Source organism: Dermochelys coriacea, chromosome 2 (genome assembly GCF_009764565.3).
Source record: "Dermochelys coriacea isolate rDerCor1 chromosome 2, rDerCor1.pri.v4, whole genome shotgun sequence".
Classification (NCBI taxonomy): domain Eukaryota; kingdom Metazoa; phylum Chordata; order Testudines; family Dermochelyidae; genus Dermochelys; species Dermochelys coriacea.
The window spans coordinates 111,264,924-111,292,676 of NC_050069.1; the positions used below are offsets into that span (position 1 = coordinate 111,264,924).

The 27,753-nt window shown below is 42.1% G+C and overlaps 1 protein-coding gene across 2 annotated transcripts in view; it reads right to left on the minus strand.

The window, feature by feature from the left end:
• RNF144B (ring finger protein 144B) overlaps positions 1-23,216 on the minus strand; it is a 75,900-nt gene extending 52,684 nt beyond the window's left edge. Inside the window, exon 1 of one of the 2 annotated variants that reach the window (XM_038393322.2) lies at positions 22,876-23,216. The gene's annotated coding sequence lies outside the window, so the exon portion shown is untranslated. Of the gene's footprint in view, positions 1-21,734; positions 22,575-22,875 lie in introns of those variants that run through there. The other variant, XM_043508318.1, reaches the window with a different exon arrangement.
• Positions 23,217-27,753: the final 4,537 nt, after the last annotated feature.

The following is a 27,753-nucleotide window of genomic DNA, read 5'->3' on the forward strand; positions in this document are numbered from 1 at the left end:
TTCCTAGTTCATGTTAGAGTTGTGTATTGTATATCTGGATGAAAACCCTTGTCAGCTGAACTGCAAGATGTTGATTGAAAACCTTCTACTTAGTTTTGTGCATGTTTTCAGACTGAGGCATTTAAAAAAATACTGCACAATACTGGGGATAATTTCATTTGACTGTTCTGTTTCATGATCCTCACATTAAATGGAGCATGTCAAATTCTGAAATGTGAAATGGTGGAAAGTAAATATACCGATTTTATTCAGAGCTTCTTACCATTTTCTAAATAGAGTGCAGCGATTAAAGCACAGGACAGAGAGTCAGAAGGTATGGAATCTATTCAGAGTTCTGAACTGATTTGTTATACAACCCTGGGTGAAGGATTATATGCAATATACATTAGAGAGTGTTCCCAGAGCTAGAGGCCTGATTGTCTGTTGGCCTGCAATGCGTGTAGTCATTTTCACCAGAGAAAAGCAATGGTAAAACTTTGGCAAATCAGAATGACACCATTATGCACTCCTTTTACAAAGGTGTAAATCACTACGGTAATGGAGAATCAGGTCCAGTATTCATGTGTGCATGTGTGAATGAGAAGAAATATATTTTTCTCCAGATGGAACTGAACCCATACAAAACCTTTCTGGAGATATAAAAAGTCTAGGTTATTTTATAAATTATTTTTACTTTCTAGACTCCTCTATACTTCCTGGTTGTGTCTGGCAGTGAAGTCCTGAAATACCATAAGAAGAGCCTTTCTTGTTAGACTTTGGGCCCACTTTTGCAGACCCAAACAATGTGGCTAAGGTTCATGCATCCAAACTTCTAGGTGCTCATCCAAAGCAAAGCTCTCCTTTACAGGTTCACTAAGTCCAAACCTCATTCCATTATCTTTAGCTCAGTCTCTTTATGGTACAATGCCATCCATAACAATGAGTTCCTTATAACGGTAGAGCAAGAACAATAGCAATTGCCAGAAGCCTTTGGAATAAAACACCTCTCTGAGTCAGAATCTATAATACGCTGTTTTGTAATTGCTGCAACAGAGATGTGTCAGTGAGTCACTGGAACTGTAATAGTGAATCAAGAACTATCTATCTGTTATTTAGTTCTACATTTTAGATCTTAACCCAATATCTAAAGAATTACAACATATGTTTACTCAGATATATACACACACACTTCTATTGCAGCTGTACCTTCACAGTATTACACTCTTACCAAATGCTATGAAGCACTATGTTATTCACTTCAGTGACATGCAGAATTTCCAATTTTTTGGGTACCTATAGTAAAAGGTGTGGCTGGAAATAGGAACTAGAAGTGGAAAAGAAGAGGGGGAATATTTTAGGTTTGGGATTTCAAGACAGAAATGGGTGTTCATCTTTTCCAGGGTCAGATTTCCAACGAGCTCTAAGGGGGCTGTGATGCTGGATTTGCACTGTGTATGAATGAAACAGTAAAGAGGTTAATAAGACTCAACGTGGATCATGGAGTTAACAGATTTTTTATTAATTTTAAAGATGATCAAAATTTGTCAAAGTGACAGACAAGTAGCACTAGTGACTGTAAACACACCAGTCCTGATTCTCAGCTTTGTCTGAGCTGGGCTTGAATGTAGTAGAGAATGGAAACCACAGGGAGCTGGTTGTGGCTCCCTGGTTCCCAGCTGCCTCGCTCAGGTGGGCGCTCAAGTAGCATGGGACCTACTCTGTCATTTGCAGATAAGGCTTGGTAGACCATGGCTCTACTACTGCTCCCTATTACTCCACTCCTTATACCACAGGTAGAGCAACAGCTGATGCTGGAGGCAGCTGTGGCAGAGATTCCCAATAAATGGGGGGGAATTATCCTGTGAGGATTTCCGGCCAGTGACACAAAGTGAACTTGGTGGTGGACTAGAGAATCTGGCTCATAATGAAGTAAAATCCATTTTACCTTACTTAGCACATAGTCCCACTGCAGTGGGACTCTGCAAGTGAGTAAAGGAAGCAGGATTTCATCCAGTGTCCACATCCATACTGTGCAAGCTTTCTCAGATAGACCTGATGATACACTTCAATCCTGACCTACAACATTCCTGCTATGCAACATTTAGGCCTCCGCAGAGCAGTCAATCCACAAACAATCTTCTAATTGGGACACAGGTAAACTGGAAACAATGAACATTTTGTCTGCTTATTTTAATTAACTATAACAGAGGCCTGTCAAAGTGCCTTTACAAAAGATTAAAATTCACATTATAATCAATAAGTAGACTGCTCCCAAGTCTACTAAGCACATGCCAAAAATTCAAGTTCAACACAAATAAATTAACCAACAGCTACACATGTCTGGAATGAAAATAATAGATGGAAGAAAAAGACGGTGCCCTATGTTTTGGTCAATAAAAATGTTAAATATAGCTATCTGAAGAAATTCAGAAGACCTGCTGTCACCAATTCAATGTCATTCACCCAAACAATGTCTTTGAAAACTGATTTTACAAGACTTAACAAATCTGTAAGCACTATGATCCATTCTATCTTCCCAACTTTTCCTTTCTTGCCTTTATCTTCCACAATGCTTTAACCCATTTAAAATAGGATACTCAAATCAATATGAAATGTATTGTTACCCCTTTTACTGGAGGCCTAGTCAAAGTTTGGGGGCCTGTAGGTGGTGTTCCAGTTGGGAGTATAAATTGGTAGTAGTCAGGTAATTCTTTGATGTAATTTTGTTTATTTACAAAGAATATACAAGCCCTGTGTCACTGAACACAGAAGGAATAAAGTAGCAGGAAACAGTTTATTTTATTTTGCAAAAACAGCTTGAATCCCTGACTAAAAAAAAACCTCTCTCCCCAGGTTTCTTCTAGAGTCAGCCTTTTAGCTGTTCCTTCCGGTTGTCTCTCTCACTTTGTCTGTTCTTGTCTGACCTCAGATTCAGTGAGATCTCTCTTCCCACACACATACACACCTATTGAAAACAATACTCAGCCAAAAAATCCTGGGTGGGTTCACACACCCTTTTGTTTTAGGCAGGGCTTAGACTTAGTGTTATGTTAATTGAAGAATATGTTCACACCTGCCAATCTTAAATCAACCCTATTACAAGGTTTCACCCAGCTCATAACAGTATCATTGAAAGCTGAGTGGACTAGAGTACAGGGCATAACTGTGCAATAAACTTCTTCACTGAACAATAAAGACTATTAGCTGTTTTCTGAACACAGTTATAGTATTCCAGAAACGCTCTAACCGCAAGAGAGATTCTACATTAAATTCTTCCTTGATGTAAATCAGAGGCATTATCCCAGGGATGTATTTGAGCTGGTATATGCAACGGCTGCCTCACAAGTTGAAAAGGCAAGAGATCGAGACTATTTTTTTTAAGTCATTGTCTATTCTCTTTACACTGTATGTACTTTTTAAGACGTATGGTGTGTTTTCTTAAATTGCACCAGCTTTGTCAGATGTGCTCACATTTCCATAACTGTGCGTCTCTAAGAGTAACAGCTTTGGTGCCACATGACCAGGTATGTCCTGCAAATGCAATGAATCTGAATGGAAGTCCTATAGAAAAGGTCAGCTCAGGGGAGGGTAAACTGCATAGTCACCAGGAGTGCAATTCGCTGAGTGGTCAGTACAGTCAATGTTTTTGTCCGTTCCATTCAATTGTCTGCAGATGCTTTCATTTGTCTCTGGGATGTGACAGAGCTTTGTCCTTCAAAGCAACACTGAATTGTCTTAACGCAACCCATAAGCAAGAAAACAGAAAGGCATCCTCAACGCAGAACACAGATGGCCTGGAGGTCAATGAATGAATACGGACAAAAAAAATAGTAGAGGAGTTCATAATAAAAATAAATAAACAAACAACAGAAGCGTTTGAGGGGTGCATAGTTGTTGTTTGTCCTGGGGATTTTCTGGCAATGAGGTGTCCTGTTCTTAGAAAACTGTCCGAGTTTGGTGGAAAAAATAATTTTCAAGGAAAAAATAATTTTAAAACGACTAACTGCTCTCAGGAATTTACCTAGCCTGCCTGGTGTCTGTTTCCTGACTTAGTTGCCAGTGGCAAGTCTTGATAATAGTGTCTGGAGGCGGGGAATAATCACTGGAGGCAGATTCTATGGACTCTATTCACCCCTGTGGGCACAGAGCATTGCAAATTACATGATCTGCTACTAATGTCACTTCACATAAAGAATTCACCACGAGGAGAGGACAGATAATATTTGCACTACTGCCCTACCTCAATAGTTTTTACCCTGTAGGGTTACAGGATAGAAGCTTCAAATTGTGTTAGTAGGAACTCCACAATTAGAGGCTAACGTTGGTGTAGTCCAGGGGTGAATCTGGCTCTATATTAATAAGTCAAAAACATCTATTGCGTGATTTGTCGTAACCAGGTAGGTGAGGTAATATCTTTTATTGGACCAATTTCATTGTTATCACAACCAATAATATGTCCCTCTGAATTTCACTATATAAAGCTAAGAAGTATTATCAATAATAATTATTTTCAAACACTCTATTCTGGAATCAATATAAATTTGAAAAAGACATCTGATCCAAATCACAGAAAAGAACAGAAGCTTCTATTTCTCAGATGAAAAGGTAGGAACAACAAATATGATGTCACATTTCATCATCTGATTCACCATAACATATGCAGTCCATATTCACAGGATTTAATTCTATTTTTATTGATAAATGTTGATTGTCATAAATATAAAGGGAAGGGCAAACACCTTTAAATCCCTCCTGGCCAGAGGAAAAACCCTTTCACCTGTAAAGGGTTAAGAAGCTAAGACAACCTCGCTGGCACCAGACCAAAATGACCAATGAGGAGACAAGATACTTTCAAAGCTGGAGGGGGGGGGGAACAAAGGGTTCTCTCTGTCTGTGTGTTGCTTTTGCCGGGACCAGAGCAGGAATGCAGGTCAGAACTCCTGTAAAGGGTTGATAAGCAATCTAGTTAGATATGCGTTCGATTCTGTTTTGTTTAAATGGCTGATAAAATAAGTTGTGCTGAATGGAATGTAGATTCCTGTTTTTGAGTCTTTTTGTAACTTAAGGTTTTGCCTAGAGGGATTCTCTACGTTTTGAATCTGATTACCCTGTAAGGTATTTACCATCCTGATTTTACAGATGTGATTCTTTTACTTTTTCTTTGATTAAAATTCTTCTTTTAAGAACCTGATTGCTTTTCATTGTTCTTAGGATCCAAGGGTTTGAGTCTGTGTTCACCTATGCAAATTGGTGAGGATTTTTATCAAGCCTTCCCCAGGAAAGGGGGTGTAGGGCTTAGGGGGATTTTGGGGGGAAAGATGTTTCCAAGTGGGCTCTTTCCCAGTTATATTTGTTAGATGCTTGGTGGTGGCAGCAATAAAGTCCAGGGACAAAAGGTAAAATAGTTTGTACCCTGGGGAAGGTTTTAACCTAAGCTGGTAAAAATAACCTTAGGGGGATTTTCATGCAGGTCCTCACATCTGTACCCTAGAGTTCAGAGTAGGGAAGGAACCTTGACATTAATAAAGGTTGATTTCACCGTACTGAAACAAACAGATAAAAAAATATGTCCTTCGATAGGTCAAAATTTACAGATAGGCAAAGTAAGAAAAATGCTGCTTAAGAAATAAGAGTTTGATTTAAGGATTGTATATATTTGACATGTGAGGTTAACAATTTGTGGTTTCACCGTTATAAAGCTTTGACTTTTTTAATCTCAACATCTGCAGTTATTAAATAATTATTGTCTGAGCTCCACCCCCTCCTCCACCCATTATCTGACTACCAATAATTTAAAGGATAGGTCATCAAAGGCTATTAGCCAAGATGGGATTCAACCCCATGCTTCAGGTGTCCCTGAACATCCAACTGCCAGGAGCTGGAACTGGACAACAGGAGATGGATCAGTTGAAATTGCCCTGTTCTATTCATTCCCTCTGAAGCATCTGGCATTGGCCACTGTCAGAGATGGGATACTGGGCTAGATGGACCATTGGTCTCACTCAGTGTGGTCATTCTTATGTCCTAATTTCCTGCAACTGTGAAATTTAAATCAATACAAATTGAAAAAAGCTAAAAACAAACATCAATATTCATTGAAATGATAAAAAATAAAATCAATATATTCCATTTTTAAAGACTATATAAGCATATTACTGTTAATAGTCCAGGATTTATTTATCAGGTTAAATCCTGGATTTGGATATGCAGATGGATATCACCATGAAGTGGAATAATCAGTGTTTTGAAAGAGCCACACAGATGAACACACTCAATTGAGGGGTCTTCAACTCCTAAAAATTGTACTTTAGAATAATTAAAGATCCATCCCAAATAAAGTGTTTGACTTCACATGAGCAACCTTAATCATACATCCCAAATGTTGAAAGTCTGCTATCACAAACCAGGACCTTCAGACTCCAAACTTCTTGAGTGCATCATATTCCATATGCATCATGAAATAAACAATCCACAAAAAGTCTCCTCAAATTCATTGTCAATAGGGAGTTTCCTGCACACGTGATTTTATACATTTTTCCACTACATCAGAGATCCAAATGCAACCTCCAGCACTTAGGGACATCATTGAGAAATGTGAAAACCTTCTGCCTTGATGCTGAATGCATAAATAGACTATATTCATGTATATAAGTCATTTGTCCATCTTTTACATTCAATGTCCAAAAACAGGACCTAAGTCAGCCCTTGTGTATGCAGACATTATTCCACTGAAGTCAGTAGAGCTGTATGTGTTTACCCAGGGTTGCAGTTAAAGGGTGTCAAGAAAGGGAAATAAGAAAACAGGAGCAATGAGGCTCCAGGAACTGTTAACTACACAGAAAGTGGTAGTCATGTTTTTTTCAGCATGGTCTACACTATGAGGAGAATCTGGACTCTATTTTTGGCAGAGATGCCATCAATAAATCATGGTATCTTGTGGACGCAACCAATGATACTTCCATAGATGCCGACCAGGACCGAACCAAAGAAGATTGATCCTGAAACCCAGGATCTTGTAGACCTGCACAACTCACTGAAGTCTGAAGCAGACAGTGCTGGAGACCCCAGACTCTCCCGAATCACAGGCAGAGGTGTAGGGCACTAATACATCCCTGAACCTGTGTCCCTGACGAGTTGCAGTGTTTCATAAAGGCCACCTCTCTGGTTATTCAAAACATTCAGCAAGTCTGCCCACTTCCTCCTCCCATCCATCAGCAAGGTTCTCTTCCTCACTCTCACATAGCTTCTTGCTGTGTTTTGCACAACCTAGTATACAAGGCAGATATTGCTCATCAGTCTCCAGTCTTGACATCAGGCACCTCCATCTCCCAGAATGACAGGAAGAAGGACAACACCCTCAATGTCCATAGTGATCCTCGGAGAAAGAATTCCATTTTTCATTGCAGAAAACAGTCCACAGTTTCTAAAGATCCTGGCATCAAGGACCTTTCTAGACCACTCCACATTAGTATTGGTGAACCTTCCATGGTGATCAACCAGGCTTTGTAGCATCCTACAGAAATAGTCCTTTCTGTTGATGAGTCCTGAGCCTGGTGGGGGAGCAAAGAAAAGGCATGTGGGTCACATCAAGGGCTCCACTGCTATTCAAGAACCCCAATCGTGCAAATCCATCAGTAATATTCTATGCGTTGTCATGACTTATGAGCCAGGGAAACATCACCTTCTTGATAGCAAAGTACACACCTCCATTACAACAACCCCAATGGTTGAGCTACCAACACCAAACTGGTTAGACACTAACCAGTAGCAATCAGGGATAGCAAGCTTCCAGATTGCAAAGGCCATACACTTCTCTACATTGAGGGGAGCTCTCATGTAACTGTTCCACCACGGCAGTGCCAGGGCAAGCGCTGCACAAATCTCTAGGAAAGTTGCTTTTGACATCCTAGTTTTGCCACCAATGCTAGTCATCCCAGGTCTGAGCACTACCATGTCCCCCCAGTCACTGCTAGTTGTCTGAAACCAAAAGCAATGGTCCAAAGAGTGAAGCTGCTCAAGGAAAAGTTCAAGCAAAAGTGTCTGCTTAATTTCAGCCACCACCTTCTCAAATGCTGTATCACCCTGGTTCTAAAGTCATTGAACAGCTTGAGATATATCGCAGCAGCCTGTTTGAATTAAGCGCCATAAGGATCAGAACACTCAGCAATGTTTCCTCCATGCTGCCTGACAGCACTTTGAAAATGGTGCTGGCTTGTAACAACAAGGATGCTGAGCTGAAACAAGAGTAATCATAGGAACTATTTACTTTGACCCCAAGTCCCACAATTCCAGTCCAGAGCGTTCCAGTAGGTAACCCATACAGCCTAGTTGCTGAGCAATGCACCATGGAAAGACTGCCCAGAATGTTGAGTACTTAATCTGAAACAACACAGAGCTTTGTGGATGCAATGATCACCAAGGGAAGTAACTTAACCAGGGATAACTATGGGTATGTCTACACTACGAAATTAGGTCGAATTTATAGAAGTCGGTTTTGTAGAAAGCGTTTTTATACAGTCAAGTGTGTGTGTCCCCACACAAATGCTCTAAGTGCATGTAGTCGGCAGACTGTGTCCACAGTACAGAGGCAACAGTCGACTTCCGGAGCTTTGCACTGTGGGTAGCTATCCCACAGTTCCCGCAGTCTCCATCGCCCATTTGAATTCTGGGTAGAAATCCCAGTGCCTGATGGGGCTAAAACAGTGTTGCGGGTGGTTCGGGGTACATATCATCAGGCCCCCGTTCCCTTCCCTCCCTCCGTAAAAGCAAGGGCAAACAATCATTTTGCACCTTTTTTCTTGAGTTACCTGTGCAGACGCCATACCACGGCAAGCATGGAGCCCGCTCAGCTAACCATCACCATATGTCTCCTGGGTGCTGGCGGACATGATACTGCATTGCTACACAGCAGTAGTTTATTGCCTTTTGACAGCAGACAGTGCAGTATGACTGGTAGCCGTCGTCAACGTAGTCCTGGGTGCTCTTTTAACTGGGCGCCTGGGCAAACATGGGGGTGACTCAGCCAGGTCATTTCCCTTGTTTCGTCTCATGGCGATTGAGTCCTACCGGCAGTGCACTGTCTTTTAATTTGCAGCCAGCAGAAGACGATGGCCAGTAGTCATACTGCACCGTCTTCTACCGAGCACCCAGGAGGTGACGATGGGTAGCGGTCGTACTGCACAGTCTGCTGCCAGCATAATGTATAAAGATAGATGAAGTGGCTCAAAACAAGAAATAGACCAGATTTGTTTTGTATTCATTTTCTTCTCCCTCCCTCTGTGAAATCGATGGCCTGTTAAACCCAGTTTTGAGTTCTATCCTTGAGGTTTTGAGTTCTATCCTTGAGGCGGCCATTCAGTTTCTCGCAAAGCCACCCCCTTTGTTGATTTTAATTCCCTGTAAGCCAACCCTGTAAGCCATGTCGTCAGTCACCCCTCCCTCCATCAGGGCAACAGCAGACAATCGTTCCACGCCTTTTTTCTGTGCAGACGCCATACCACGGCAAGCATGGAGCCCGCTCAGATCACTTTGGCAATTAGGAGCACATTAAACACCACATGCATTATCCAGCAGTATATGCAGCACCAGAACCTGGCAAAGCAAAACCGGGCGAGTAGGCGACATCAGTGTGGTGACGAGAGTGATGAGGACATGGACACAGACTTCTCTCAAAGCACGGGCCCTGCCAATGTGGGCATCATGGTGCTAATGGGGCAGGTTCATGAGGTGGAATGCCGATTCTGGGCTTGGGAAACAAGCACAGACTGGTGGGACCGCATAGTGTTGCAGGTCTGGGACAATTCCCAGTGGCTGCGAAACTTTCGCATGCATAAAGGCACTTTCATGGAACTTTGTGACTTGCTTTCCCCTGCCCTGAGGCGCAAGAATACCAAGATGAGAGCAGACCTCATAGTTGAGAAGCGAGTGGCAATAACCCTGTGGAAGCTTGCAATGCCAGACAGCTACCGGTCAGTCAGGAATCAATTTGGAGTGGGCAAATCTACTGTGGGGGCTCCTGTGATGCAAGTGGCCAACGCAATCAAAGATCTGCTGATATCAAGGGTAGTGACCCTGGGAAATGTGCAGGTCATAGTAGATGGCTTTGCTGCAATGGGATTCCCTAACTGTGGTGGGGCCATAGACGGAACCCATATCCCTATCTTGGCACCGGAGCACCAAGCCGGAGAGTACATAAACCGCAAGGGGTACTTTTCAGTAGTGCTGCAAGCACTGGTGGATCACAAGGGACGTTTCACCAACATCAACGTGGGATGGCCGGGAAAGGTACATGACGCTCGCATCTTCAGGAACTCTGGTCTGTTTCAAAAGCTGCAGGAAGGGACTTTCTTCCCAGACCAGAAAATAACTGTTGAGGATGTTGAAATGCCTATAGTTATCCTTGGGGACCCAGCCTACCCCTTAATGCCATGGCTCATGAAGCCATACATAGGCAGCCTGGAGAGTAGTCAGGAGCTGTTCAACTACAGGCTGAGCAAGTGCAGAATGGTAGTAGAATGTGCATTTGGACGTTTAAAAGCACGCGGGCACATTTTACTGACTCGGTTAGACCTCAGCGAAACCAATATTCCCACTGTTATTACTCCTTGCTGTGTGCTCCACAATATCTGTGAGAGTAAGGGGGAGACATTTATGGCGGGGTGGGAGGTTGAGGCAAATTGCCTGGCTGCTGGTTACGCACAGCCAGACACCAGGGCAGTTAGAAGAGCACAGGAGGGTGCGGTGCGCATCAGAGAAGCTTTGAAAACCAGTTTCATGACTGACCAGGCTACGGTGTGAAAGTTCTGTTTGTTTCTCCTTGATGAAATCCCCTGCTCCTTGGTTCACTCTACTTCCCTGTAAGCCAACCACCCTCCCCACCTCCCTTCGATCACCGCTTGCAGAGGCAATAAAGTCATTGTTGCTTCACATTCATGCATTCTTTATTAATTCATCACACAAATAGGGGGATAATTACCAAGGTAGCCCAGGAGGGGTGGTGGAGGAGGGAAGGACAAGGCCACACAGCACTTTAAAAATTTAAAACTTTAAAACTTATTGAATGCCAGCCTTCTGTTACTTGGGCAATCCTCTGGGGTGGAGTGGCTGGGTGGCCGGACGCCCCCCCACCGCGTTCTTGGGCGTCTGGGTGAAGAGGCTAGGGAACTTGGGGAGGAGGGCGGTTGGTTACACAGGGGCTGTAGCGGCGGTCTGTGCTCCTGCTGCCTTTCCTGCAGCTCAACCATACACTGGAGCATATTAGTTTGATCCTCCAGCAGCCTCAGCATTGAATCCTGCTTCCTCTCATCACGCTGCCGCCACCTTTCAGCTTCAGCCCTCTCTTCAGCCCGCCACTTACTCTCTTCAACCCGCCACCTCTCCTCCCAGTTATTTTGTGCTTTCCTGTACTCTGACATTGTCTGCCTCCATGCATTCGTCTGTGCTCTGTCAGTGTGGGAGGACAGCATGAGCTCAGAGAACATTTCATCGCGAGTGCAATTTTTTTCGCCTTCTAATCTTCGCTAGCCTCTGGGAAGGAGAAGATCCTGTGATCCTTGAAACAAATGCAGCTGGTGGAGAAAAAAAAAAAGGGACAGTGGTATTCGAAAAGACACATTTTATAGAACAATGGGTACACTCTTTCACGGTAAACCTTGCTGTTAACATTACATACATAGCAAATGTGCTTTCGTTACAAGGTCACATTTTGCCTCCCCCCACCGCGTGGCTAACAGTGGGGAACCTTTCTGTTCAGCCATAGGCAAACAGCCCAGGAGGAATGGGCACCTCGGAATGTCCACTTAAGAAAAGCACCCTATTTCAACCAGGTGACCATGAATGATATCACTCTCCTGAGGATAACACAGAGAAATAAAGAACAGATGTTGTTTGAACGCCAGCAAACATACACTGCAATGCTTTGTTCTACAATGATTCCCGAGTTCCCGAGCTACTGGCCTGGAGTGGTAAAGTGTCCTACCGTGGTGGATGGAATAAGGCTGCCCTCCCCAGAAACCTTTTGCAAAGGCTTTGGGAGTATATCCAGGAGAGCCACGAATGCCAGGGCAAATTAATCATTAAACATGCTGGCTTTTACACCTTTTATAGTATTTTAAAAGGTACACTCACCAGAGGTCCCTTCTCTGCCTGGTGGGTCCAGGAGGCAGCCTTGGGTGGGTTTGGGGGTACTGGCTCCAGGTCCAGGGTGAGAAACAGTTCCTGGCTGCTGGGAAAATGGTTTCTCCGCTTGTTTGCTGTGAGCTATCTACAGCCTCCTCATCATCGTCTTCCTCGTCCCCAAAACCTGCTTCCATGTTGCCTCCATCTCCATTGAAGGAGTCAAACAACACGGCTGGGGTAGTCGTGGCTGAACCCCCTAAAATAGCATGCAGCTCATCATAGAAGCGGCATATTTGGGGCTCTGACCCGGAGCAGCCGTTCGCCTCTCTGGTTTTCTGGTAGGCTTGCCTCAGCTCCTTAAGTTTCATGTGGCACTGCTTCGGGTACCTGTTATGGCCTCTGTCCTTCATGCCCTGGGAGATTTTGACAAATGTTTTGGCATTTCGAAAACTGGAACGTAGTTCTGATAGCACAGATTCCTCTCCCCATACAGCAATCAGATCCCGTACCTCCCGTTCAGTCCATGCTGGAGCTCTTTTGCGATTTTGGGACTCCATCATGGTCACCTCCGCTGATGAGCTCTGCATGGTCACCTGCAGCTTGCCACACTAGCCAAACAGGAAACTGAAATTCAAAAGTTTGCGGACCTTCTCCTGTCTACCTGGTCAGTGCATCTGAGTTGAGAGTGCTGTCCAGAGCGGTCACAATGGAGCACTCTGGGATAGCTCCCAGAGGCCAATACCATCTAATTGTGTCCACAGTACCCCGAATTCGACCCAGTAAAACCGATTGCAGGGTTAATCCCCTTGTCGGGGGTGGAGTAAGGAAATCAATTTTAAGAGCCCTTTAAGTCGAAAAAAAGGGCTTCGTCATGTGGACGGGTGCAGGGTTACATCGATTTAACGCTGCTAAATTCGACCTCAACGCCTAGTGTAGACCAGGGCTATGTGGTGTGGGTGCACTGCTCATATAACATAGATTCACAGAACCTGCAACAGCTTTCAAGGGTAGACATGCCCTGACCTACTTAAAGTTAAATGAGTGCTTTGCTGAATGAGGGCCTCAAAAAAGACAATTGACATCACAGATTGAAGGTCGGATTTAAACTGTAAACTATTGCATTCAGACTGATTTAGCATCTTAAATCTGTGCCTTGGGAATACAGCAAGTATTGATACATAACAACTCCTTTTCTGGATACTGTAAAATGCCGCTCAGAACATGGCAATGTTTAAAAAAAAAAAAAGAGGAAAAGAAATCGTTCTAAATCTCTTCTTATTATGCAGTCCTAGGAAATCAAAGCTAGCACATCTGTAATCTCTTTCATGATGGGTCTTTTGCTCTGTAAAAATTTTATTTTAAGAAAAGATGTTTAAAGATCAAGCAGCTTGCAAAAACATGCTGTCTGGTATAAAATAATACAACAAAAGCAATTTATCTCATTTGTTTTCATTGGGAATGGTTGAAAAATTAAGCACTTCAGCTGCTGTTCATGAGGCACTAGATATACGAAGTATTTTCATATTGTGCTGGCAACCAAAAATAAATAAAATACTTTAAAAAGAATGCAGTGGGTGGGAAAGCTCTGACACTGAAAGTGTTTTGAATTAGTTCACTCACCATCTGTGACATTAACTAGCTTCCTGATAAGTATAAAATATAAAATCAATATTAGATAGATAGATAATCAATTCTTCTCTTGTTCTATTAGCATTTTAGGATACCTGAAGCATGCATTTTAACAGTTTCCTGGTTTCAGAGCCATTGTGATCAAATAGATATCATCACCCTCATCATGGCAAATCCCAGTGGGATGTGGCCTCCTTGCAAACAAGTAGATATACTTTAATTAAGATGAAAGAGTAATACAGAATTTATCCAAATCACTATAGTCCACAACGGTGTTGCTGCAGTGTTTGTGGGCATAACTGTAGAGTACTTTAGCATTTCTATAAGGGTGTCCATAATATGGAAGATTTTAGAACACTGATTCTTCATAGTAACTTGTAACAACTCCTTATCATTTCAAGCCCTACTTAGAGAAAGGAATAATTGATCTTGACTGAACATAATGAACCAAATTCAGCATTCATATAACAAATGCAACTACACGGGTACCAGTTAATGCTCATTATAATGATGGTGAGGGTGGCTTTTATTATACCTGCCACTAGGAGTCAGAGGAAAAACCTAGGCAGTTTGGTTTTATGTTCCTATTTTTATTTAAGATTTTAAAAACTAATCAGTAGCCTATCATTAAAAGAGAGCTGCCATTATGCAATTGAAAGAAAGCTAAGAGAAGCTCCTGCAGATCACTGGCCCACAACATCTGTAACTGGCCAGAAGAAAATGAAGCGTCTTTTTATTACTCAACTGAATTGCCTATCTGGAAAATGGTCTTTATGACATCTCCCTACTGGACAGTCACCAAACAGCATTCTTCCCAGATTTTAAGCCCAGAAGGGAGCATTACAATCATCTCATCCAACACAGAGGCCATTGAATTTCATCCAGTAATTCCTGAATGGAGACCAAACCTTATGGTTGAACTAAAGCAGTGGTTTTCAAACTGCAGGTCTCGACCCAGTACTGGGTCACAGAATATAAGGCACTGGGTCACAGTGGCTCTGGACTGCACCACCGACCAGGCCATTAAAAGTCCCATTGGCGGTGCTGCCCAGCTAAGGCAGGCTAGTTCCTATCTGTTCTGATACCACGCTGAGCAACGGAAGCGGCCAGCAGCAGGTCCAGCTTCTAGGTGGGGCAAGTCCATCGCATTTCATGCTATTCCTACAGCCTGTATTTCAGTGACTAAGAAGCAAGACCAGAAGGATATGCAGCAAACAGGAACAACTAATATATACACATAACATTTCCAAGTATTTTCTAACAACAAATTCATAATAACAGAATTATAATCCTTACTCATAGGAATATGATTCAAATCTAAAAATTAAAATGAAATGAATCCAGACTGATACCGTATATTTGTTAATGCTAAACTACAATGACTTCCCAAACAATTATTTTAGTGTACTCAAAGTGTTAAGAAAAAAACAAAACAAAAAACACTTCACTACCCAAAGAACTCACGATACGTTTTTATAATTAATAAAAGCAAATGACAGTTTTCCATAATATATTAAAATATACCACTCATCATTTTAGACAAAAGGATGCTGTTCAAGGTAATTTAGGAAGTTTTAATTTATTTTTAAACACATTGGATCAAGGGCAACATTTTCAAGAATGCCAAAGTGACTTATGCTATGTCTACACTGCAATTCAAAACCCACAGTTGACCCGTGTCAGCTGACTCAGGCTTGTGGATCTTGGGCTAAGGGGCTATTTAACTGCAGTGTACACTTTCAGCCCAGGCTTGAGCCCAAGCTCTGGGACCCTTCCCCCTTGTGGGGTGCAGACACAGGTATTTAATTGAAGTGCAAAAATACCCTTAGACACTTAGGAGCTTAAGTCTTATTGCCATTCAATGAAACTTTGGCTCCTAAGTGCCTAATTCACTTTTGAAAATGGGAGATAGGGATCTAAATCATGTAAGCACTTTTGAAAATTTTATACCAAAAATGTGGGGTCACTCAGAGGTGAAAGTAAGCCAGTATGCCGCAGTACGGCATACCGGCAAGAGCCGGTACACCATACTGGGGCAGCCCAGCTTCCCCAGGAGGCAATTTAAAGGACCTGGGGCTGCAATTTAAAGGGCCTGGGGCTCCCAGCAGTGGCTGGAGCCCCAGACCCTTTAAATTGTCTCCAGAGCCCCACTGCTGAGGCCGTGGGGTAGCGGATGCAGGGCTCCGGCGGCTATTTAAAGGGCCTGGGGCTCCCCTGCTTCTACTGGCCCGGTCCTTTAAATAGCCCCCAGAGCCCCACTGCTGCTACTCCAGGGCTCTGGGGACTATTTAAAGGACCGGGGTGGTAGAAGCAGGGGAGCCGCAGGCTCTTTAAATAGCCCCAGAGCCCTGGGTTAGCGGGAGCTCCAGGGGCTATTTAAAGGGCCAGGGCTCCAGTAGAAGCAGGGGAGCCCCGTGCCCTTTAAATAGCCCCCAGAGCCCTGGGCTGCTGCTGCTGGTTGGGGGGGGAGAAGGAGGAGGGGACACTTACCTTACAGGGTGGGCTGGGGCTGGCTCTGACCACCTAGCACCACCCCTTCCAGGGGCCAGAGCTGACCCCAGCATACCGGTAAGTCACTCAACTTACTTTCACCCCTGGAGTCACTCCATTGACCACGGTGGAATTTGACTGGGAATGAATTTAGCCCATTAACAGGGGTTGCTATTGTAAGCTTTGGCCCTGAGATAGCTACAAAATGTTATACTTCTATTAAATGTTTGAGCATTTATGGAAACAACCAGTGTCACCCACCACGATTCTTGTAACAGCTCTTAGGAAATCCTGAAATCTTTCCTCAGTCAACCTCTTACCAATTTCAACAGGCATTTGCCTAAGTAAAAAATGCATGATGAGAGAGAGAGAGGGATCAGTCCCTTCTATGGTAAAATCTGCAGGAATGGATAAGAGGAGGAAAATTCAGTAAGGTTCCCCTCACTGAGGCTTCCCTCTCATTGTTCCATCAGGCATTTGAGTTGCAGTTTTCTCCCTTTCCCTCCCAGCCTGCCTATGGAATGAACCATGGGTCCCACCCTCAAACCCCATGGATCCTAGGGAGAGGGAAGGAGATTGTTTTGGTAGAGGCATCAATTCTGAGACCCAGCACTCACACCCCCATGCTTCCTAACATAGGAACTGTGGTGCTGGAACTAAGGGTTCGGGATGCTCCCGCACCCCCCGGCTTGAAGTGGTATCCATCATATAACAGGTTTACAGTTTGGTTCAATGGCTCTCAGCACCCCCACCACACAAATTGTTCCAGCACCCCGGCTTCTTAGGAGCATGATTTGATCTATCACCCTCCCTCAGCCGTTCTGCAAAGGCAAGGCATCTTTAATCTCTGGGAGGAACTGCATACGCAGGCCATTGGTGGAAGGATGCTATGATTCTGAAAAAACACAGAATGTGTTAAGAGAGACGTTAACTGGTAGATTAAACATGCATATCCTAACAGCAATTATTCTTTGGTAAGTCTGATAAATACTGTACTATGGTAACACTGTAATTTCTTGCCTTTATATTTTTACTTTTACAGAGCCGGACATACTTTGCTCTGCATTTTTTCAGCTATACAGAAAGGCCTGACATTTTCCTATCAGACTTCACCTAGAGAACTTGACAATGATTAGGAAGCTGGTGTGCTGAGAGCACTGCTGAGCATGCGACCAACGTTGTCTCATTGTTTCCTTGTGCTCCCCATCTGTGTCTTTATCCAACTGTTGTCTCCTGTCTAGTACTTAGGTTGCAAGCTCTTTGGGACAGGGACAGTCTTTCTGTTCTGGGTTTGTACAGTGCCTAGCACAATGGCATCCTCGTCCAAGATTTGGGCTCCAAGTTGCTGCCGCAATGCAAATAAATAACAAATCATGGGTACACTAGAAACCTAGTATCAAAGGAAAACAGAAAGATGTACATATTCGCACATGCTAGATTCCATCTTTGAAAGCCTCACAGTGTTTGTTAACAAAGAGCCAGCTTCTGTGCACAATGTTTACTTCGCTCATGCAAGTATTCCCATTGGCTTCAATGGGAATACTCACGTGAACAAAGTTAAGGGAGCATGCACATTTCAGGGATCCAGCCCTAAATCCCTGATCGTCAGAAAGTTGAGCATTCATCTCTTTCCACAGAAAAACCTTTCTTTGCAACTGTCTGACTATGACTGGCATTCTGTTAGTGTTATCTTGTCCTATCTTCCTCCATATTGTGGAAATCCACTGGGGAAGGTTTCAGGGTCAGTGGCTAGCAGGAAATATTTTAGCAGAATGGGGCTGTGCTGGGAAGGTGCTGGAAGGGAGTATAAAGGTAAATGGTCCCCAGGATTTGCTCATTTTGCCCCAGTTTAATCCCCAGCAATTTCTGCAGGAGTAAACTACATCCTCCCCCCACAATCAGAATGTTTCCAAGTTTCCACAAGTACAATCTCATGGAGTTTCCCATCCCCTACCTAGGAGTAATCTGTGTCATTGATTGTCTGTCCCTACATTTATAATTTTTAAATAGCCTAGGAATTTTTTTTGTCCAAAAATGATTAGCATCTACCCTAATTGTTTCAAAATTTGTATTTTTGTTTTAATGTATACAAATAGGGTCTTGAAAACTGCAATGATATTTTAATTTGATTGTTTAATTTTATTGTCTGCAACCATAATTACAAGAACAAAGAATTTTACCCCTTAGCCATGGTGATAGGCATGATATTAAAGCATAAATAGAGACAGCCTCCCGGGACAAAATTCAGCCCTGACAAAACTGGGTTCAGCTCTTTGGTTTTAAAAGGAGAAGTCATTGCAAACATATAATAATACATCATATCATGTCAAACACAGGGTTTTCAAGGCTCTAAAGTTACGCACTTGAAGTCATGAAATAATAATCTGTATTACAATAAAAATCACGCACCACCAATATAAAAGCTTCCGTCACACATCCAGAGAAAGTTCTTTCTTTTATTAATGACTCATGTCTTGTACTCCTAGATGCTTTCCTCAGTTTATTCTCATTACTAGTGCAAATTAATAAGGGTGCAAGTAAATCTGTTGTGAGCTTTTTTACCAGGATTGACTTTCAGTGCAAGTAGGAGTGAATGTGGGCACAACAGCTCAATGATTTTTTTTTTCTTGCAAAAGTAATTGTATACTCTGATCATGTCTCCCTCAGACTCAGAGATAGCCTGCAGAACAACTCCCTCTGCCTGGCATGTCAGAGGTCCCTCCAGGAAGGAAGCCTACTTAGTTACAGCATCACACTGATGTACTTTAATAGCAGGGTATAAACAAATAAAAGTTTGGGTTTTCCAACATGCTCAGCATTGTGGCCCAACTCTGCTCCCTCTAAAATCAACAGGCGTTTTACCATTAACTTCATTGGGAGTCGAATTAGAGCAATGCTGGGTTCTTCTGAAAATCCTACCCAATGGGTTGCGATCCTGGAGCCCTCACATGAGTGATCCCACTGACGTCATAAGTAAACACTGCAGGATCAGTCCCAAAATCTTATTTGAAAGGCACAGTGAGCCAGAGCAATGCTGAAGTCTATAGTTATGTTTATATAAAAATACAGCCCCTAGATTACTGCATGCTTTGGGGATGTTACAATTAGATACACAAAACATGAATTAAAACTGTAAGGACTAGTAGCACACATAGGCTCACAATACTTTTAAAGAATCACATCTAAAGCCGGAATTGCTTTCTAATTACAGTGCTTATCTAACCACTTGTTCTGCAGAGGTGGTGGTTGGTTGGTTAGTTGGTTGTTAAACAGAGGTACAATACAGTCTACCTGCTCTTTCAATAACCCTAGTCTGTTATAATTAAGAAAATACAATACAATTAAAGACACCAGAAACAGAGTATAGTGATCTCACGGTGTATTTGCATGTGCAGATACTTATATATTGAGGAAACAATCTCAGCAAAGCAGGAACGGGTGTTCAGAAATTTTAATTTAGAATGTAATTGTGTTTGCAATGCCTTTGGTCTGATACCACATTCCTTAATTAGTTGAAATTTCCACTTTGGGGTGGAATATTCAAAAGCACTCAGGTCTGGTTAACTCTGTTCCCATTGACTTGATAAGAGTTTTACCTCAGATGAACTGAAATCTTGCTAGAGTAAGGACTGCCGGAGCAAGTCCTTTATGAATTGAGATCATATAGTATATTATTTTTAATGAGTGGTTTAATGAGTGTCTGCTGGCACTGATGCCCACTGTGTTCCCTCTGAACTGAATCCAGTTATCTGAGAGAGAAGTAGAGAGGGAATACTGAACACTGAATTTTATTCGTGGATCAGCACAAAATTATTTGGCACAGGCAACTCTGCAAATATTTCTGAAACAGTGGGTAAATTTGCCATGTATGATGGCCCTCAAGCTTGTACTTCCCTCTGTGTGGTGTGGCGGCTCATAAATCCAGTGCTGGTGCTCAGTAATGCTGTAATAGGAAACATATTGATACAGGCTGCATCCAACGTCGCTGGTAATTTTTTTCTTATATGACCTATTCTGCTTTGTTTAGCTTGATGTTTCCCTTTATTTGCAAAAAGCAGCTTATTTTTAAACTAGATTCCTTGCCCTAGAGGTTTTCCTCACCATAGCAAAGTGCAGCCTTAGGCTTCAGTCAGGCTTAGGCAAGCATGGAGCCTTCAAGCACAAGTTGTCCCATTCCCCAGGGGTTCCTCCAGGAGAGGAGGGAGTACAGTGGATGCCATTTTCACAATCTTGTGAAAGGTAAGGTAGCCTCTGTTTTGATTTGGGCGGGGGAGTCCCTTTGAATGCAGGCCAGCTCCACGTGGGAGACAACTCCACATTGTAGATGGATGCCACAAGAACAGGTGAACATAGTATGACTGTGAGGCTGCAATAATGGCTTTAGGTTTCATTATGCTACTGGCTCAGGAGGTATTTGTGTATCTGATCTGGATTGTATCTAGACATTATGTAGTTTTAGACATATTTAAGTAAATCCTTATCCCCCACATTCCATTTCCCCCGACCCCTAAAGAACATAAAGGGGGGAAGTTAAAGCTCTAAGGACGATTGAGGCCTCACTCCACAGGCTTCCTCTTCTAGGCACTCTGTGTTTGGGACTCCCACTGAAATTAATGGCAGTTCCCTACATGGACACTCACAGGAAGAAGCCACAATAACTCATGTTATGGATATTGTATGAGGTGTTCTATTGAACTGGGAGTCATGTTTAAAATGATTGCTCTTTCTGTTTCTTTATGAAGTGACTCACTTCTTTCCATGGGACTATTTTGAATGTATTAGGATCATAATAAGGAGAAATTACTTCTCCCAACAGGAGGAAAAACACTGATAAACCTGCTCTTTCACTTTTCTAATACTTGTGAGGCACTTAGGCCAGATCCTTAAAGGTATTTAGGCTCCAAACTTCTATAAAATCATGCAGAGTTGACAGGGTCTTGTTTTTTAACATCCTACCAATAGTAAACTGCATGGAACAAAATGAGCCTGATTCTTCTCTCACACTGGTTTGACATGGGTATAATTCTATTTACTTTAATGGAGTAACTCCTCATTTACAACAGTTTCAGGCATTTTCTACATGGGAAAAAATTTTCAGTATAATCCAAGTTGTGAATGAAAATCGCTATAGTTAAATTGGTATAACACCCTCCTCCCCCCCACACACACACTCCCTCCCAGCCCCTGCTTGTGGGCACTCTAATTCTGATATAAAAGTGCTTTATTTTTTTATTTAGCTTATGTCGTTTGGGAGGGCTTAAGGGGGTTAAGTTGTACCAAAAAAGCCACTGTTACACTGGAATAAGAGTGTCCAGACAATGGGAGAGGAGGTTATAGGGTTTCCTATGTAGGCAAACTGTAAGAGTGAGAGAAGAATCACGCCAATGTATCTAGTTCAGAAGAGATAAAGGGCTGCATCAACTCAGCCAGATTTTGAAACTTTTGATTCAAGGTATCTAGATACTACAAACCTAATGCTTAGACTTCTAAGGCAAGCCATCCTCAACCAAAGCACTCACCTTCATCTTGAGGGTTACCTGACAGGTCATGTTACTGCACCTACTCGTGGTAGGTTATTTTGGTACATGTAGGTATTTCAGTCCTGGCCTGTGTCTATGCTAAATCCATTTATTCAAAAATATTCAGTGTCTATTTACCAAAAGAATGGTAAGCCATGCTACACTATTTCCTTAATTATAGTCCTTCTAAATATTTAACTACCTATAGTTCTCCCTGGAGGTGGATTTTTGCATTCTATAGTGAATGGTTTGCTATAAAGGTTATACACACAGTACGAAGGCAGAATGCCTTCATTTTTTTTTTTAATAATACGGAGCCTTATAATGAGAAGTTAGAGTGCAGCATCCTTATTTTTGAGGTAGCTGTGTACTGAGAAACCCTTGTACTGAGAAAAAGGAGAACACTATTTTTATATTGGTAAACATAGAGTTTTCCTGTCTGTTTAGTGTCAAAAACCTGATCCACATTAAAAATCAAATGTATTGTTCATTTAGTATTTATGTGCTTAATCTCAGTATCCTTAAACTGAATAGAATTAGAAGATTATACCAATATTTAGCATTCAGATCTGTAGTCTGTTTTCCCGATAGGAGTTACATGATGCTGTGACATATGGAATGTTTTTAAACCAGCAGGAAATCTGTGCATTTCAATCCCACCCTTCCTTCAGCTCATTCAGATATATGTTTTTGATGTAAAATGAGTTATTGTATGTAAGCTATTGTAGATAAGCCTAAATGATATCATGCAATTTTCTCCAGTGCTTTCACATACACAAATATGTCCTAATACTGCAGCATTTTCAAACAAACCCATCATGCAGATGCTTTAAAAAGTTACACTATCAAAACTAATTTCATTCTTTTGTAGTGAACCAAATGCATATTTAATTTTCTATGCTTTTAATAGCTAAGCATCCAAGAATTCTCTTTGCTTCAGATGGCTCTGTGCACCACATGGTTACAGATTTCAGTTAAAATCATGTATAAATGTTTTCTAGTTATTTAACCTTTCCCTTTTCTTTCCTCTCTCTCTTGTTTGACAAGCACTATATACAGAATCATTTAGCCTTTTCAGTCTCTCACTATAAGGAAAAGTAGGTTAAAAAAGAAAGAGTAAGAGCGCTATCTTCCAACATACCTTGCAAGGAGAGTACTGTTCACTCCCAGCTGTTTGACTTTTCAGTACCTTCACTCACACTTCAGTGCTCCCAAGATTTATAATGTCACAATCACTGTTGACTTACAATTTGAAGCAGAAACAGATTTCTCTCTCTCACCCTTCCCCTCTTTCTCTGTGCAGCTGACAGCTTTACACTTTGTTAGGACTGTAACAGGACTTGTCTCTCAGCCCTTTCACCACTCTGATGAATAATCTCCTGCCTGCTATTAAGAGCATGTTGCCATTATATCTTAAAAAGCACGTCAGACCTTGTATGCAGTAGCTGTGGGAAAGCTGCATTTATTTAAACAGGAAGCTTGAGCACAGCACTTCCTACTTCCCATCTGAGTCTCAGTTGAATTGCAGGTGATTACTTTAAACCGTCAAATTCCAACCAATACATATCCCAACCTTCTTATTTTGACATCTCTGCTATTTGTAATTATAATTCCCATCTGAGTCCTGACAAGATAAAAGTAAGAGGGATATAATGGTGTATCTGACACGTATACATAGCCCTCCAGTTGTCACTTAACCAGCTCTAGGATAGTGGATTGTATAGCAGCTGACCTGTTGGCACGTTGCCTGAAATGTTACTGCTTTCTGCTCATCCCCTCACATGAATGAAATGTTTTGAATATGAAGTGATTTCCCCATGAGGAAAAATATCTGAAATTACAAATATAAATTGCAGGTGCAACTTCAAATCTGAATCTTATTACACTGTTGATTTTATTCAGCTTGCGTCATTAGGACAACTAAGGGTATGACAGTGCTGCAGAAAAGAAGGCTGCAAAACTAGATTCTGACTCCTTAATCTGAGGTTGTATGCAACAGAGGTGATTAATTCAGAGGATCCATACTCCTTGCACAAGTGCTCTGTTCATCCAGTGAACCAGCAGTGGTACATACTGTACCATATAGAATCATAGGACTGGAAGGGACCTCGAGAGGTCATCTAGTCCAGTCCCCTGCATTCATGGCAGGACTAAGCATTATCTAGACCAGGGGTGGGCAAACTTTTTGGCCCAAGGGCCACATCAGGGTTGAGAAACGGTATGGAGGGCCGGGTAGGGAAGGCTGTGCCTCCCCAAACAGCCTGGTCCCTGCCCCCTATCTGCCCCCTCCCACTTCCTACCTCCTGACTGCCCCCCTCAGAACCCCTGACCCATCCAACCCCCCCTGCTCCTTGTCCCCTGACCACCCCCTTCTGGGACCCCACCCCCATCCCCATCCAACCACTCCACTCCCTGTCCCAACTGCCCCGCCCCCTATCCACACTCCCACCCCCTGACAGACCCCCCAGCACTCCTCCCCTACCTAATCCCCCCACTCCCTGTCCCACCCAACACCCCGGGACCCCACCCCCCATTCCCTATCTCCTGACCACCACCCCCTGAACCTCTGCCTCATCCAACCACCCCGTCCCCTGATTGCCCCTGGGGGCCTACTGCCCCTTATCCAACCCCTCCTCCCTTCACCCCTTACCCTACTCTTACCCTTACCCTGATGCTGAAAATAACCTCCCCCCAAAACTGGCAGAGCCCCTTCCCCTCCAGACACACACACCTCTTCAAAAGCACCCACCGGCAAAAACAAAAGTCAGCACCTGTGCCTCCCTAGGTTTGCCCCTGTCAATGGTACACATTGTGCATAATTTGCATATGGCTGTGGACACCACTGAATGCAGGAAGTGTTCTACTTAACCAGGAGAGGACATTTTGTGGGTTAAAGCAGGACAGTCCCATGAAACCCAGGACTGTTGGGAGGTATGGCTGGGTGGCCATTTTGAAAAAGGCAAAACTTTACGAGTATGTTCCTAGTCATCCCTAGATCACAAGACATTACACACACACACACAACTCAGTTGGCAACTCTGTCAGGCCCCATCATCACATGTATATATATAACATACACATAAGCCCCCATACCCTGATAAGTCTATGTATCTCTGTGTCTGGTTGACAGACAAGGTAAGTCTGTTACAGCCCTAGCTAAGGAGCCTTAGCTCATGTGTAACAGCTCCTGCTTTCAGATTTGGAGGTTGTTGGTTCAATCTGTGGTGTATGTCAGCTAAAATTGTGGCTATCAGACTATTGTATAAGAAGAATAGAAAAGGATAAGGTTAAATAAAGAGCAAAATGAGACAATATGATTACATTTTTCCAGGAAAAAAGCATAAAAGACAGCTAACGTGCATAAATACTTTCCTAATATTATGTTTTGCATAGCTACATAGAAAGGGAAAGTGATCCACATGAACGTGAGAGAAAAGGTGTCCATGAGATGATCTCACATACAGCATCTTAGACAGCATATTTGCTCAGGCACTGAATTTTTGAGATATCATGGTGACTCTTTCAAATGCCACCAGTGAAAGTCTGAATCTAACCCATTGTACCATCCTTCTCAAGTACTTGTGGTCTTTTTTATAGAATTACAGTCCCTGCCAGCTATTCCTCAAGTCGGCTAATACAGTACATAAGAGCTATACAGAAACCCATCTTCTAGGTCAAGCTAATTTTGTGAACTGTAATAAGTCATGCTAAAATTGCTACCCAGCTGGATTCCCCTGTCTCCCACAGCAACCCAAATGGATTCAGTATTTTTTTTTGTTCATTGAAAAAGAAAAAAATCACAAAGGCATTTCATGTCATATGTCAGCTCTCACAAACTAAACGCTTCCTAAATTAGATTTCTTTTTAAATTATGGTGATGGAGTCACACAAGCATGGAGTGTCACACTAACCTTTTAAATTTGAAAAGAAAAAAAGCCTCTTAACTGAGATGTTATATGCCAAGATAAGCCTCCAAGTGAATTTTTAGATGAGTTTGAAACTTCTAGAAGAGTAAATGTTAACACAGTTGAACTATAAACAGCTACCAGGTCTGTCTTTCCATCTCCTGTAAGTATTTCTAACTTGTCCATCACTGAACTATCAGTGCACAAACATGTCACTGCAATTACTAATTATTAATTTATAAGGTAGCCTAGCCACAAAGCAATAACGTGACCACTGACCATTTTTCAAGTACCATAACCACAATCCCATTAAGAGCAAATGAATATGTCAAGTTAGTGTGATACTAAAAGCCTTATTATAACTCTGCATAAAGAGCCAGGATCAGACTGAAAAAATAAATGATGCTTCCAATTCTCAGACTGAGAATTGTACAACCAATAAATTAAGAACGGCAAAAAAATGAATGGCTTACCACTCATGTTATAAAAAACAATGTCATGTTGTGGGACAAGTTTTTAATGCCAGAACCTAACTCTCACTTACTTACACACACACACACACACACACACACACACACACACACACACAAAAGAAAAAGTGTCTTCATGTATTTTACCCACCGAATATGTAAATCTCACATTTGCATGCGCAAAAAGTATTTATATATGCAAAAAGGACAAATTCACAAGGAAATGGGGTGCTTATGTGTGACATTACTATCAATTTTTAAGAAAACAAATGCCTTTTGTGTGCAAAATGGGTAGATGTGTATTTTATGTAGTTGCAAGAGCGGTGCTCATAGTTTCATTGGATAATAATGGTCCTTTGCAAAACAGCAACAGAAAAAGTTTTCAGAAGAGAGACTTCATCCTAATAGTTATTGTGCAAAAGCAGTGGCTTTATTCACCTTATCATGAGGTTCTATGCTATATACATACCACGCAGGTGGTGCTAGAAATCAGATGACTGCACAAAAAAATGCAAAGCTTCATGGTATATTTTGTAAGCATTTTTTGCATATCAAAGTTTATTTTGATTTGTTACAAGAAAATCAAGATTCTGTCTTTTCCTGTTATATTGTTCTACAACTCTGAGTTGGTATGCAGATCCCTCACTGATATACTAGGCTTGAAATCTTAATAATTCTCTTTGGCCAAAACATAATCAGACTTTATAATAAAAATGTTTGGTGGTGAAGTATAATACAATCAAGTAGACTTTTTTTTTAAGTACTGGTTAAAAAAAAAAAAGAAACATACCTACAGTGAAAAATGTGAGTGAAAGGGCATGGCATACTGCCATTGACAGCATGGTTATTCCTCATCTGATTCAAAAATGACTGCAGTTTCCTTCTGAACCTTTATGATCCATAGGACCTCAAAACATATGAATGTGCCTCACATGGACACAATGAAGAATAGGAAGAAGTGATTGTAAATCACCCCAGCTCCATAAATAAACCAAAATGCATTACTTGTTATGAGATGTTGGTATGTGGGGCCCCATGCAAACATAACACAGTTGTGTAACTCCCACAAGAACCAGTATTTCTCCTAAGGATGTGACAAATACAACTTTGAGAACTTTCTCACACAGAAGATATTAATTATTGGTATCTGTCAAATAGAGAAGAGATGTAGCCAAAGAAGAAGCCATGAGAAGTCTTGCTAGAAAGTGGTAAGAGTTAGCATATGTAAAGGGTAATACCTCCATCAGCAAATAGGGACACCTGTACGTGGAATGCTTGCTCCAGAGACAGATTCACAGAGATCTTGGCATCCTGTGTAGAGACTGAAACCACAATACCGGGATTCCATTCAAATTTTGGGGATGGATCCTGCAGGGACTTACAAGTGTACTTATTTCCATTAGAAGTCCCCTTGGGAATACTTATGGTAGTAGGTATTTGCAGGTTCGGGCAACTTTGTCGTCAGCAACTCAACAGCTCTGCAAGATCCCTCTGTGATTTTTAACCTAGCTCCTTTTAATGACTGTTCAGCAGTATGAAGAGTTAGGGAAAAACAAACCAAGCTGGGATGGAACTGCCATAAATAAAATGCCAATGAGTTTTCAGTTAATGACTAAACATTATTTCCTGAAAATCAGATGTTTT